The sequence below is a fragment of the Apis mellifera genome, linkage group LG9 (assembly GCF_003254395.2).
Source record: "Apis mellifera strain DH4 linkage group LG9, Amel_HAv3.1, whole genome shotgun sequence".
Classification (NCBI taxonomy): domain Eukaryota; kingdom Metazoa; phylum Arthropoda; class Insecta; order Hymenoptera; family Apidae; genus Apis; species Apis mellifera.
In genome coordinates, this window is record NC_037646.1 from 3,410,685 (window position 1) to 3,423,415 (window position 12,731).

At 32.2% G+C, this 12,731-nt stretch overlaps 1 protein-coding gene and 1 non-coding gene across 4 annotated transcripts in view; one reads left to right on the forward strand and one right to left on the reverse strand.

Annotated features, from left to right (window-relative positions):
• Positions 1 to 12,731, reverse strand: part of LOC725024 (autophagy-related protein 16-1) — a 572,103-nt gene that overhangs the window by 106,825 nt on the left and 452,547 nt on the right. The gene's annotated exons all lie outside the window — the stretch shown is intronic.
• On the forward strand, positions 11,134 to 11,209 carry Mir6051 (microRNA 6051). Its single transcript, NR_127327.1, has one exon. It is a non-coding gene; the product is annotated as a microRNA 6051 (primary transcript).

Consider the following 12,731-nt stretch of genomic DNA (forward strand, 5'->3'; position numbering starts at 1 on the left):
TAAACATGTTGCTTTTATTTCCCAAACAATGACCACCACTTTACAGTTATCGCGAGCCCCGGCAAACGTTTTACAATCAATTTGTGACCACGAGTAACACATTATGGTTGCACTTCGGTTGGACTCCTGAAACCCACGCTTAACTCCATTATCGGATAATTATATTACACTTGGACCAATATATATTTAGAATTCGATAATGATTAATGTCATTTTTCTTTTTCCTTTCTTCAATCGTTATTGTTGAGAATTTATTTGTTATTTCTTCTTTGTTAATCAATTTATCGATATAAGTAAGTATTTATTTTCTGAAATCAATATTTATAACGCAATTCTTATTATTAACAGATAATTATATTATACTTGGACCAATAATGGTTAATATTTTCTTTTCTTTCTTCAACTTTCTTCTTTATTATTGAGAATCTATTTATTTCTTCTTTGTTAATCAATTTATCGATACAAGGGTAAGTATCAAGAATATTTATAATGCATTTTTTTTATGGTATGAAATTCTTATTATTAACAGATAATTATATTATACTTGGACCAATAATGGTTAATATCATTTTTCTTTTCTTCTTCAACTTTCTTCTTTATTATTGAGAATCTATTTGTTTCTTCTTTGTTAATCAATTTATCGATATAAGTAAGTATTTATTTTCTGAAATCAATATTTATAATGCATTTTTTTTTATGGTATGAAATTCTTATTATTAACAGATAATTATATTATACTTGGACCAATAATGGTTAATATCATTTTTCTTTTCTTTCTTCAACTTTCTTCTTTATTATTGAGAATCTATTTGTTTCTTGTTTGTTAATCAATTTATCGATACAAAGGTAAGTATCAAGAATATTTATAATGCATTTTTTTTATGGTATGAAATTCTTATTATTAACAGATAATTATATTATACTTGGACCAATAATGGTTAATATCATTTTTCTTTTCTTTCTTCAACTTTCTTCTTTATTATTGAGAATCTATTTGTTTCTTCTTTGTTAATCAATTTATCGATATAAGTATTTATTTTCTGAAATCAATATTTATAACGCATTTTGTAGGCAAAAATCTATATAACGAATAGTAAAGTAATATATTACATTTATAATCACAAATATAGTGCTTTTTGGGGGAATAAAGATAATTTAGTTCTAAAGAAATAAAAATCAGTTAAGTCACGAGTTATAATTATTATATAAGATTTAAAAAAATTAAATTAAATTTATTGTTTTTTTATAATATCATATTTATCACAAAGATTGAAATTATTAACCTTCATAAAGTGTACGATTAAATGCGCTATCTTAGATAATTTCGTACATCTCCACCTAGTAATCTCTATGTTTTCACAATAACTTTGCAAGCAATGTAGTCGCGGAAGCGTAACAGGGCAAAAGGTGTTGGACGTATACAAAGTTTGCGCAGACGAAATAATTAGAAGCGCCTTTAGCACAGAATCGAGGAATGTCGCGAGTAAGATTTAACTCGTGAATACGTAGGTATATATGCACTCTCGTAACTTTTCAACACATATATTACGCAATCACTCCTCTCAATGGGAAATAATACAAATGAATTCAGATTACAAACTTCTTTCCCGATATTTTACAACTTTACGTCGAATAAACGAATGATTTGTAACAATTTAACATATATAATTTATATTACTTATCAGTATTTCAATTAAAAATCCTTCAAAATTAAAAATAATATCCAAGATTTCAATATATATATATATATATATATATATATATATATATATATATATATTTATATAACAATTCACAATAAATCAAAACACATTCACGTACATAAAAGATACCACATAGAATTGGAATCGAAGGAAGCCGTAAACACACGAGACACACAGTGTTGCGAAAGGCCAATATAACGAAACCCGAATTCTTCTTTACACGTGGTTGGAACGATGATGAAAAATTCCTGGTGCAAGCGATTGGCGCCAGCTATTTCCGGTCGGAGGAGGTTAACTTTTGACGCATGGACGTCGACATAATCGAGATTCCAGAACGAGATGGCGCTGCCATCGCACGAAAGAAGAAGGAAAAGAGATAAGGCGGGCCCGGATACTTTCGGCCCTGTTTCTTCGGTTGTCACGTAAACTCGGCTCGCAGCAGACGACGGTCTAGCAAGGGGAAACCGCGCAACAGCGGCGTGATCGCCCGCGGGGAAAACGTGGCAACGCGGAAAAGCACGGTGCGCAAAGAAGAAGCCGTGTGCACCGACCTTAATGCAAATTCACTGGCGGCGCTCTTTCTGCCTTTTTCTTTCCCCCGTATAATCCTTCTTTATTTCTTTTGCGCGCATCCTCTCGTTAGCCGATAGTGGCGGACGAAACTGATCGCGCGGCAGGGACGAGACTCGAGGATGAGAACGCGATTGAACGTCCGGAGTCACGGACGTTTCTTTCAACTCCTTCCGCCTCTTCCTCCTTCCGGCTTGGATGCTCCTCCTTGCGAACGTTCGCGCGAACGTCCTTGCCAGCACGAGAGTTTATTCTGGTCGAGCGAGCGTTTTAATTTACGTGCCGTTGGTTTAATATTAACGCGTTCTTGCATTTAACTGTTATGTTAATATTCTTGAATTTAACGTAATGTTAAAAATTTGTTATCTTTGGGGAGGAGAAATCGTGCTGCATTGTTGTTATTCGTTTGTTTCTTGGATTTTTATTAGAATTTTATTAGAATTTCAGAAATTTGTGTGCAATTATATTTCAAATAATCGCAGTTATTTAAATTTATGGAATTTTTTAAATATTTTCATGAATGTATTCATAAATTAACTTATAATATTAAAAATTTATTATCTTTAAGGAGAAATCCTGCTGCATTGTTGTTATTTATTTGTTTCTTGGATTTTTATTAGAATTTTATTAGAATTTCAGAAATTTGTGTGTAATTATATTTCAAATAGTCGCAATTATTTAAAATAAAATTTATGGAATTTTTTAAATATTTTCATGAATGTATTCATAAATTAACTTATATAATTTAACATAAAAAATTTGTTATCTTTAGGGAGGAGAAATCATGCTGCATTGTTGTTATTCGTTTGTTTCTTGGATTAGAATTTTATTAGAATTTCAGAAATTTGTGTGCAATTATATTTCAAATAATCGCAGTTATTTAAAATAAAATTTATGGAATTTTTTAAATATTTTCATGAATGTATTTATAAATTAACTTATAATATTAAAAATTTATTATCTTTAAGGAGAAATCCTGCATTGTTGTTATTCGTTTGTTTCTTGAATTTTTATTAGAATTTTATTAGAATTTCAAAAATTTATTATATTTCAAAATCGTAGTTATTTAAAATAAAATTTATGGAATTTTTTAAATATTTTCATGAATGTATTCGTAAATTAACTTATAATATTAAAAATTTATTATCTTTAAGGAGAAATCATGCTGCATTGTTGTTATTCGTTTGTTTCTTGGATTAGAATTTTATTAGAATTTCAGAAATTTGTGTGCAATTATATTTCAAATAATCGTAGTTATTTAAAATAAAATTTATGGAATTTTTTAAATATTTTTATGAATGTATTCGTAAATTAACTTATAATATTAAAAATTTATTATCTTTAAGGAGAAATTCTGCTGCATTGTTGTTATTCGTTTGTTTCTTGAATTAGAATTTTATTAGAATTTCAGAAATTCGTGTGCAATTATATTTCAAATAATCGCAGTTATTTAAAATAAAATTTATGGAATTTTTTAAATATTTTCATGAATGTATTTATAAATTAACTTATATAATTTAACGTAATGTTAAAAATTTTTTATCTTTGGGGAGCAGAAATCATGCTGCATTGTTGTTATTCGTTTCTTGGATTAGAATTTTATTAGAATTTCAGAAATTTGTGTGTAATTATATTTCAAATAATCGCAGTTATTTAAAATGAAATTTATGGAATTTTTTAAATATTTTCATGAAAATGTATTCGTAAATTAACTTACATAATTTTTAAAACGTGATTATTTTATAATGTGGAAATTTGGAAAAAACACATTCTCGTTTAATATCCATATTTGAAAATTACATTATGAATAAAATTATGAATAATAATTTTTAATTATTAAAAGGATTAATACTTTCAATGAATACATATTTTTTTCTTAATATAATTCAAATCATAACCTCTATATTAAATTAGGAAAAAAAAATATATCTTTTGATCGTTACGATATTTCTGTGAAATTTTTTAATTCCAAAAAATGAATATTAATATGCGTCCAAATTTCGTATTGAAAATTATCTCTATTACAATGAATATAAAAGGCCATTATTTTTATGAAATTTTTTAGTTCAAAGAAACAAAATTAATATATGTTCAAATTTCATATTTTCGAAACCAATGCTTTAAATTACTAGAAATAAATTTAGATTGACTTTCGAATTTAAAATATCTTAATTACTATCGTGGTTTATTATACAATTTATCGAGCAATAAATTTAATTATCAGTTCTGTAACAGCGTATAGGAAAGATTATTTCTACGGTGTTACGATTTATAAACGTATTTATGGCAACGTATCTGAAAGACTGATCAGACCTGATCTCCGTATCATTAAATTCGTTACAAAGCGATAGTAGAAAAAGAATTAAATTCAACTTTTAATTCATTATAATTTTTTCCCTTTCATATCCCCAACTTCGTAATTTAAATCTTCGTTACGTTTTCATAATTTCTCCCTATATTTATTTTCTACGTTATTTATATTTTTAGAAAAAAAAAAATTCTACACAATTCTATTTATAAATTTATTTATATAAATTTTTTAAATCTATTTAAAATTTCTATTATGTCTATCTTATAAACGAAATATCTTATTTACACGTGTTACTTTTCTTTTGTTCTACCATTTTCTTCCTTCGAATGAACAAAAAATATCTTCCACGAATCACGAAATATAGACAAATATAAAAATATACTTCTCTTACACATTACAAAACTGATCGTATCAATTTATACGCCTTCCATTTCCACCAGATGAGACGTTTTCACCTCTCTCCCTCCCCGGTATTATTTTTCCACGTCGATTTCCGCTTATGAACATAGGCGTACACATAGGCGGTTCATTGAGCAGAGATTTATTTGTTTTCGCGACAGGCTTCGTACAATAAAAGCAAGCGAGTAAAAATCTCTCGCGTTACGTAAATTAGATTTCGAACGAAAGGAAAGAAGAAGAAGAAGAAGAAGGGAAGAGGGGACTTTTCAATCTATCCGCGGAATTATTATCCTCCTCTCTCTCTCTCTTCACGCTTGTTTCCTCCCATCGTTGAATAAGTTATAAAACTTAAACCGGAGGACCTTGAATAATAATCCTCCCAATTAATTATGCATCGAGTCGTCTCGCGTCCCTCCGTACATACGTGCACGTACAAATTATTCAACAAATCGCCGGGCCGGCGAACAAATACTTGTCCAACTGGAGTGGAAATTGGCTCGAACCAGTTTTAATGATGAGTGCACACTGTTCCGCGCTGCTTAATTTAACATTCATAGAGTGGGAGCGCAGGGACAGGACTGTGTGGCCGCCCCGCGTCGCAAGTCGCGAATATTCGAAAAATGGGCTTTTCGTTGGACGGATGCGGCCATGTTTATAAAAATTCATTCTGTGTCCGCGACATTGTTTCCCCGGGTTAAATTGATCCCCCGTTGAATATCTCCCCGTTTCCATCCGCTTGGAAATTTATCTATAACGAAGATTGATTAACGAGAATTTCAAGTATCGAGGATAGAAAACTCAATTTTTATATATGTTGGATATTACAGAGTGGAAAATTGATAATAGAAATTGTAACCTCTGACCGAAGAGGGAATATTTAAACTTTAAGAAAAAGTGATAAAATGTATAAAATGTGCAAAAAACATCAAAAGAGATTTTATTATATTTTCATACATTTTAATAAGTGTGCCTAATCGATTGGGATAAAAAAGTATCTGCTTTCGCTTTTCGAATCCAATCATTTGGAATCTAGGCGGAAGATAATTAATCGAAGGAACGATCGAAGAGGAAGAGTTGTTCGATATTTCACGAGATTTTATGTGAAAATGGTGTAACGTATTGAATTACTTGTACAAGATTATTCTCGTTGCTTTCGACAGCAAGCTTTAACAACAAGTGCAGGTGCGTGACGATGCCTATGACTCTTGAAATTAGCTTCCTGATCTTTTCAATTTAATAAAAAAACTTTCACGAGTCGAGAGATGAGCGTTCAGGTGGATGTCGCGTAAAACACGATTATAACAGGATGAAAAAGACGAAAATAGAATGGCAGTTATAAAACACGGTATAATTTGATACGGTTAAAAAAGAAGAAGAGAAAAAAAAAAAGGGTTAAAAAATTTCCAACGTGATCGACTCGCTCGAAACGAATTTAACATGTCCATAATATTGCAAATTCTGATCAACGTGTATAATAGTATAGAACAACTTTCGATACGTTTATCGTGAAATTTTGTCGAAGAATCAATGTTTTCTTACAAAATCATCCTTTTGAATTCAGAGATTTTCTTTTGATTTCGAGCACAAGTCACGAGAAAAAAATTTAATAACACCGTACGAAATGTAAAACATTGTTGATGAAACACGTTAATATTCAATCATTTTTATCTTAATGATTTTTAATTTAGCTCCCAGTTAAAGATAATGCTTGATTACATAATTAAACAGTCGTATGCATTTATTATAATTGAATAAATACGATCTAACAAATTATAAATTGTGAGTGCGAAAGGGTAAGAGGAAGAGCCGAGTGAAATATTTGACTAATTGTATTTTATGGATATAAGGAAGTATAATATTCACGCCTATCTTACGTAATAATAATAGCACGATTCCCCATTGTTCTCACAGCTAATTTAACCAGAGTAATTATCAGATGCTATTAAAAGAATTATAACATGCTGTGCGAAGAACCTGGATGGCCTTGATTTCTCCTTGGCGCCTCGCCGTGGAATGAAAATAACTTCATATGGAATCGCCTCCATTAATAAAATATATAATTTCCAGAAATTATTGGAAACAGTTTTTTTCTTCCTCGAATAATTCTTTTCTCGAATATTCTTCGTCGATCGTTCAACAATTTGATCTTGATCTTTTTTTCTTTTCTTCTTTTCTTCTTCTTTTCTCTTTTTCTCTAGATAGATGTACAAGTGTGTTTTTGCACCCCTCTACGAAGATTACTCGTTGAAATTTTTTAAAAACATTCAATTATCTATCTTCTGCTACATTATTTGCTGATTCATTTCCGATAATATCTACATGTGATAAAACTCTGGTGCAAGAAATATCTGGAATGAGGTCGTTTCAACCACTTTATTTTTCTATTTCTTTGCATCATAAAAGAAATTTTCTTTTCACGTTGCTGTTTCTTTGTGTATAGGGAACACATTTGTTATTGTTATATAGAAGAAGTTATATTTCTTGTTACCCTTATATATAAAGCTAGGATGCACTTCTGCTTGTTAAGTACAGTACACGGTATACAATTCATCCGATACTTTATTAAATTCCCTTTTTCCATTCAAACGTACACCTCTTTCTTCTTAATAATTGATACAAGTTTATATAATCAAAAAAATCGATTCGATTATGATATCCTAGGATTTTGTATATGGAAAGTTGAACGAAAGGCATTTCCTCAACAATAATTACCAATACATAATATATTTCTATAAGTAACTTTTGAAAAAGATTAAAAGTATCAAAACTTCAAAACTTTTCACAATCACTTCAAATCTAAACGCTTGATCGTTTGAAAATTTATAATTACGTTATTTCACATCCCTCGGAATAATTATCCCACATCTCTCACAGTTTAAGTAGAAAAAAAAAAATAATACAACATAAAAAAGAAAAAAATTATTGCCCTATCAAAATACTGAAAATTAAAATTATAATCTCACATTCGCTTCTCTAATTTCAATGCCTAGTCAGTTTAAAATTTATAATTACGTTATCTCGCATCCTCCTCCACACAATTATAATCTCTCACAGTTTTAGAAGTAAAAAGAGAAAGAGAGAAAAAACAAAGAGTAAAAAAAAGGTAAGGGAACCGTAACATATTTTTCATACATCAAAATTAAAAGAGTTCCCAAGGAAATTATTAAAGCAAATAGCGAATGCAAATACAACCTCGGTTGAATATGGTTGTTTAAGACAATAAACCTGTTCTCTCTCCGCAAACGGACAAGCTGTTCTCAGCTTCGTGCACAATGGTCTCAGTATCGAGGAGGCATGAAATTCTTGGTGGAAAAAAAAAAGTTTCGTTCCCGTTTGAAGTTTTGTTTCCGTACATGGATGCAAAATACGAGGCACGAGGCGCATAGATATTTCGTTCTACGGGAATGTCTCACTTCGAAGGAGCGGCTAGACAAAGGTGCAAACCGTTTCCAATCCAAGAAACGTTAGAACACGCTGCTCTGGGAGGAGGGAGGGAGGGAGGGAAGGAGAACGAGACGACGGGCTTGTTTAGAAATATATATATATATATATATAGGTAAGAAATGTTTACGTTGAACAGTGTAGCCGATAACAAGAATGATCGATTTCTCTCGGTTTTGTTTATATTTCAAAGACTTTTACAATCGTCAATATTGATACTTTTATACGATTTATTTTTCGAGTGTATTTGGATCGTCCTAAATTTCTCTCTTTCCTTCTAGAGATAGTATTCTTTGTACTTTTAAAATCGTTGTGATTTTTTAAATTTAATCATTTAAACAATTTTACATCAAAGTTCCATCTCTTCGGTACTTTCATTATTTGATTTTTTCGCAGATAAAAACTTTGTTCGTGTAAAATATTGTCTTTTAATTATTTATTGCACCATTTGGTGTTAATTTTTCAATATTATAAATTAAAAAAAAAACTGCGTACATTGTAATCGCAAATACGAGGAACTTTAGAGATAATTTATTGCGACACTATTTAGAGAAAATTAGAGCAATTTGGTGGTAATTTGTGAAAAAAAAAATTATTCTGGAACGGAGGATAAAATTTTTGAAAATGACGCTTCTTTTCGAGAGAAAACTCGTGCACTTAACTCCTAATAACTTGATGGTTCCTGGTGTACATATATATCTCTCTTAGTGTTGCGCGCTTGTATTTATGAGGATGCAGTTAACGCTATAATTTACTACCCATCTATATTGGTTTGTTATCGATATAAGCTATCAATATCTATTGGCTAATCGATTTTGGTACATAGATATCAAAGTTAAGTACGCTCGATACATTTTCGAAATCGATTTTCATCGAGATATCTCGTTCTATTATAAAAGAGAAAAAAAAGAAAGAAGGAAAAAAATCTGTCCTCCATTATTTTTTATTTTTCAACCGATATTCAATTGAGAATATAATAACAAAACAATTCCTGTTTTCAATTTATTTATGATTTTTACAATCATAAGAAAAATTAAATTCCTCTATAAACTAGAGAGAATTGAAAAGATTCCTTCAATTTTCTAAAAAAAAAAAAAAAAAAAAGATACGAAACATTTCATTCCATCTTATCGACCTTTCTCATCCCAAATCCCGGAATAACACGCTAATAACTTCCGTCAGGACATCTTCATCCTTCAACGATCAATTATAATTTGTATCAGAGACCAGATTCGGTTTTGCTTATTGTTCTTATTCTTATCCTTCTCTCCCCGACGTTTATATTCCTCGACGCACAATGGCGCACGGCGGCGCAGTCGAATAACCGTCCGCCCAGACGTCCGCCCGACTCGTATAACTGTTGTTCACCATCTCGAGAGAGCGTTTGCTGCCCGCTCGTAAGTTCGCATCGATCGAAGATGCGCTCGCGTAACAATTCGGGTCAATGCGGCGGCACGCGTGCCGTTACCAACGTAAAAAAAAAAAAAAAAAAACCTCTTCGCCCGCCGAAACCAGTCTTTTGAAAAGACGGGTCACAGGCGACGAGACGCACGTTCGAAGATACCATTTGATTTTTGCCTCCCCTCTCCCCCCCCTCAAACCGTGTTTCGAACGGCGCATAACGCGGAATAAAGGCAGCCACTTATGCGGAACGTTTGCGCGGGAAATAATGGCGGCTCGGTGTTAACGGGAGGGAAAATATAATAAGATATTATATCGGGGACACGGGTTTAAATTATGCACGGTTACGGGAATTTTAAGAAGTTCAAGTTTGTCGCGAAGAATTTTAATAAGCTTTAATGGCCCAGCTACCGGTGGAACACACCGTAGCCTCGATTCTATTTATGTGATCCGCGGAGGGAAGAAATTCCTTTTTCCGGTTGAATATTTTTTTCTTTTCTTTCTTTCTTTCGATTATCATACTGGAACGCGCGAGGAATGGAGAAAGGAGGTAAGGAAGGAGGGTAAGAGAGATATTTTTTTTGGGAGGATATTGATGAAAGGGGGAGACGAATTAATCAGAATGTTAATGGATTAGTTGGTAAAAGAATGGGACAGGCGTGCGGTTCTTTCGAATATATAATATGAATAAGATGTATATCCTCTGACATCCACTATCTCAGTGTTTGAGTCACGAACTATGATATGGCAGTTAAGAATGTCTTCCTAGTTCACGCTATCGTTAGAATGCTATAAGTTGTACTTGTATTTCTCGAAATCGTTTCCAATTTCAATTTGCAATGTGGAAATTATTATTTTATATTATGAGGCAATTAAATTTTGACGATAATTGAATGAAATTTGAATAATAATTAAATCTTAATTAAAATTTACAGCTTGTACACTTCTTATACATTTATATATGTATATATGCGAAAAGAGAATAATACATTTATGAAAGTGATTAAAAAGCAAGGAAATTTTTACTCCGTTTTTTTCCCTTTTCGAGATAAGAGAGAGATACGATTTCAAAAATCATAGTTTAAAAAAACTTATTTCGATTTCATCATCGGCTTTGAAAATAATTGCACAGATAAGGTATATAACAATGGAACGAATAAGCGTAATACACTTTCGCTTATAAACCAATTAAAACAACTAAGCGTAGTAGTACTTGGAGACACCGCTAGATTGCGCATAATATGATTGGTTCTCGCTGCTAACTATCGCGCTTCCCGATATAATATTCCTGATCAACGAAATTTCTACCTTTATTTGTAATCAGAGCTTGTGTAATTTTCTCTTGATCAAGAAAATTGCGCACGCTCTGAATATAATCTATAAAAATTATTCATTGATCTCGCATCAAATTTTTTCTATATATCATTTGAATTCATTAAATTTTAATAATTCGTCAATAATTAATTTATAACATCGATGATACAATTTCTACAATTTTTCATACATCACAAATACGATGCAACAGGAAAATAAATATTATTAAAATAAAAAAAGTAACCTATCGATGTTTATTATGATTATTAAGTAAAAAAAGATTACGAAATTCTTTTCTAATTAATTATGGAATTTCCATAGTTTGTTAGCTTGATACAACGCATTATTTTTAACTTTTAAATACCTCCATTATTTATATACGATTCACGCGTAATCATTAATGTAATGTGCTGAACCGAAACAATTACCACAAATTGCTATGATACCCGATACCTACAACATCACGTTCGATAAAGTCTCACGGGAGTGGATAAAAGATCGGTATTCGTGGGACGGGAACTAGATGAAAATATGAAATTTGCATTCAATGTCGATACTTGTACTCGCCTATTTTTCATTACTACGACGAGTATAGAAAAATGACGCGACGCCGTTAACGAAGATTTAAGCAAAACTAACCTGCAACATGCTTCGTGGAATCTGGAAGCATTATTAAAAATCTTGCTGCGCTACAAGGCCACTATGCCTGACACGCTTTGATTTAATGCCTCTATCGATGAGGAATAGCTCACCTACGGTACCATGTGTAACGAGACCGAGTGCACGTATTCTGATGAAGACGAATAAATTCACCGGGAACGAATGCCTTGTTAACAGGCTGCCTCTATCTTTGAATTTCTAATATCCTCGCCCATACACCAACCTACGAAAACACGGAAATTGACCCAACCAGCTTACACTGTGCCGTGCAAACAATGCATAATAATTTCCTTCCACTTTTTAAATATAAATTTAACAAAACAGAGAGAGAGACGCCAAGGACACAAACAGAGCGTTAGAAGCGTTATCGACTGTCCTTTGTTATTGTTACCTTCGATCCTTGCTTTCACTAGCCAAACGTTTGTCGAGAAATTGATTACTCTCGGCGTGTAAAGGGGAGCTATTTCACCCAGGTGACGAATTCATGCAATCTTACATAGCAGCGAAACGTTCTTGGATTTTTTGAGAGTTATATCTTCTGTGTATACGACCGTGCTGCGCACACGTGTGTTCGATGGCACGACATCGACGTCTATGCGTCTCTCTCTCTCTCTTTCTCGTGGTTCGTACGATGTAACACCAGAGGGCCAAGTAGTTCGCCTACGAAGCACGTGATAAATCGATGCCATTGAAGCTTGATGCGGGAACGGAATAAGAATGTACCACGAGGCTCAGATTATTCTCGAGATTCCTTTCACGAGGAGGCAGGGCTCCTTGTACACGCTCCCAAGGAAACGTAGTTCGGGAAGCGAGGTTTTGCGAGGATTATCGCACACAGGGTTCATTATACTTGGAGGCTTGCGAAGCTTGCCACTTCACCCGCGCCTACAACTCGTACAAAGCTCGCGCAGAATCTCGCTCTCGGGATCGCG